Source organism: Limanda limanda, chromosome 7 (assembly GCF_963576545.1).
Source record: "Limanda limanda chromosome 7, fLimLim1.1, whole genome shotgun sequence".
In the NCBI taxonomy this organism is placed as follows: domain Eukaryota; kingdom Metazoa; phylum Chordata; class Actinopteri; order Pleuronectiformes; family Pleuronectidae; genus Limanda; species Limanda limanda.
Window position 1 is genome coordinate 2743360 of NC_083642.1, and position 2828 is coordinate 2746187.

A 2828-nucleotide genomic window follows, 5' to 3' on the forward strand; every position below is an offset into this window, starting at 1 on the left:
CATATTGATATTATATATCATTTTATACAATAATATTGTCTTTTGCACACTCTGTCTACATATTCTTAGACTCATAGTATATTATATTACCTATTGTATAGTCAAATACTTATATTCATATTCATACTTCTACTATATATCATATCATACTCTCTGTATATTCTTGTTTACATAAGTCTATATACACATATTTATACATGTGTACATGTTATAATTACTATTATTATATCACCATTACTATTATTATTATATATACTGTTGCTGCCATTATTACCATATACTGCTTTTATATTGGTATAATTACTATCATATAGATATATATTATGTTATATTATATACTATATACTGTACTATTCTTATATACTGTCTAACAATACCATTACCATCATATCATCAGTACTTTTACCATCATCTTGCCACTGCACCTTATCTACCTATTTTATTTTATTTTATCTTGTGCTTCTGTTTTTTATTCTTTCTACCTCAATATTTTTTAATTTTATTCTATTTTATTGTATTCAAATATACCGGCTGCTATGACGACTTAATTTCCCTTCGGGGATGAATAAAGTTATCTATCTATCTATCTATCTATCTATCTATCTATCTATCTATCTATCTATCTATCTATCTATCTATCTATCTATCTATCTATCTATCTATCTATCTATCTATCTATCTATCTATCTATCTATCTATCTATCTATCTATCTATCTATCTATCTATCTATCTATCTATCTATCTATCTATCTATCTATCTATCTGTCTGTCTCTGAGGACACACACTGTCTCTGAGGATACACACTGACTCACTGTCTCTGAGGACACACACTGACTCACTGTCTCTGAGGACACACACTGTCTCACTGTCTCTGAGGACACACACTGTCTCTGAGGACACACACTGACTCACTGTCTCTGAGGACACACACTGTCTCACTGTCTCTGAGGACATACACTGTCTCACTGTCTCTGAGGACACACACTGTCTCTGAGGACACACATTGACTCAATGTCTCTGAGGACACACACTGTCTCACTGTCTCTGAGGACACACACTGTCTCACAGTCTCTGAGGACACACACTGTCTCTGAGGACACACACTGTCTCACTGTCTCTGAGGACACACACTGTCTCACTGTCTCTGAGGACACACACTGTCTCACAGTCTCTGAGGACACACACTGTCTCTGAGGACACACACAGTCTCACTGTCTCTGAGGACACACACTGACTCACTGTCTCTGAGGACACACACTGTCTCACTGTCTCTGAGGACACACACTGTCTCACAGTCTCTGAGGACACACACTGTCTCTGAGGACACACACTGTCTCACTGTCTCTGAGGACACACACTGTCTCACTGTCTCTGAGGACACACACTGTCTCACAGTCTCTGAGGACACACACTGTCTCTGAGGACACACACTGTCTCACTGTCTCTGAGGACACACACTGACTCACTGTCTCTGAGGACACACACTGTCTCACTGTCTCTGAGGACACACACTGTCTCACTGTCTCTGAGGACACACACTGTCTCACTGTCTCTGAGGACACACACTGACTCACTGTCTCTGAGGACACACACTGTCTCACTGTCTCTGAGGACACACACTGTCTCACAGTCTCTAAGGACACACACTGTCTCTGAGGACACACACTGTCTCACTGTCTCTGAGGACACACACTGACTCACTGTCTCTGAGGACACACACTGTCTCACTGTCTCTGAGGACACACACTGTCTCACTGTCTCTGAGGACACACACTGTCTCACTGTCTCTGAGGACACACACTGACTCACTGTCTCTGAGGACACACACTGTCTCACTGTCTCTGAGGACACACACTGTCTCACAGTCTCTAAGGACACACACTGTCTCTGAGGACACACACTGTCTCACTGTCTCTGAGGACACACACTGACTCACTGTCTCTGAGGACACACACTGTCTCACTGTCTCTGAGGACACACACTGTCTCACTGTCTCTGAGGACACACACTGTCTCTGAAGACACACACTGACACACTGTCTCTGAGGACACACACTGTCTCTGAGGACACACACATGGACCTGTCTCCAGGAAGCTGACTGAGGTCATCTGGTGTTTTGGGGACAGGATGAGTCTGGAGACATTGAGATGTTCTGGGTGAGTTAGAGATCAACTGAACCAACCAGACGTTGATTTAAACTTCTCTTATCCGTCCCTTTAAGGAGAGTGTGCACCACACAACAGTGGAGAGTCACTGTGGTCAGTGGGCGGAGCTTTGATACGGGTTGATCTCCAACTTAACCTGGAGCAGGTGAGCCGTTCATCAGAAGTTACCATGGTGATTTACCTCGTTAAGAAGTGGACGAGCTTCGTAGGACTGAAAAAACTAAACCTGAAGTGAACCTGATAACCACAAATCCTGCTTGGTAGCACAGACCCTGGATCTGTGATACTGACTGTGTTTAGTGAAATACTGATGAAAGCAGCGTGGACTGACTCCACCCATCTACTGACCTCAGAGTCTCCAGTCGACAGGTTGGACTCTGCTGTAGATCAAGCAGCTCCTTCACTGCTGAGGCCTGCAGGAAGTTTAGACTCAGATCCAGTTCTCTCAGATGAGAGGGGTTTGACCTCAGAGCTGAAGCCAGAGAAGAACAGCTGATCTCTGTCAGACCGCAGCGATCCAACCTGGATAAAGAAATATGAATATTAGAATGTGTCCTCCTGTTGTTGTGGATCGTCATCATGTCAACACAGACTCTCAACATGCTGCTGACCTCAGTCCAGTCTGTGACCTGAAGATAAATATCAGATCAGACATGTTGGA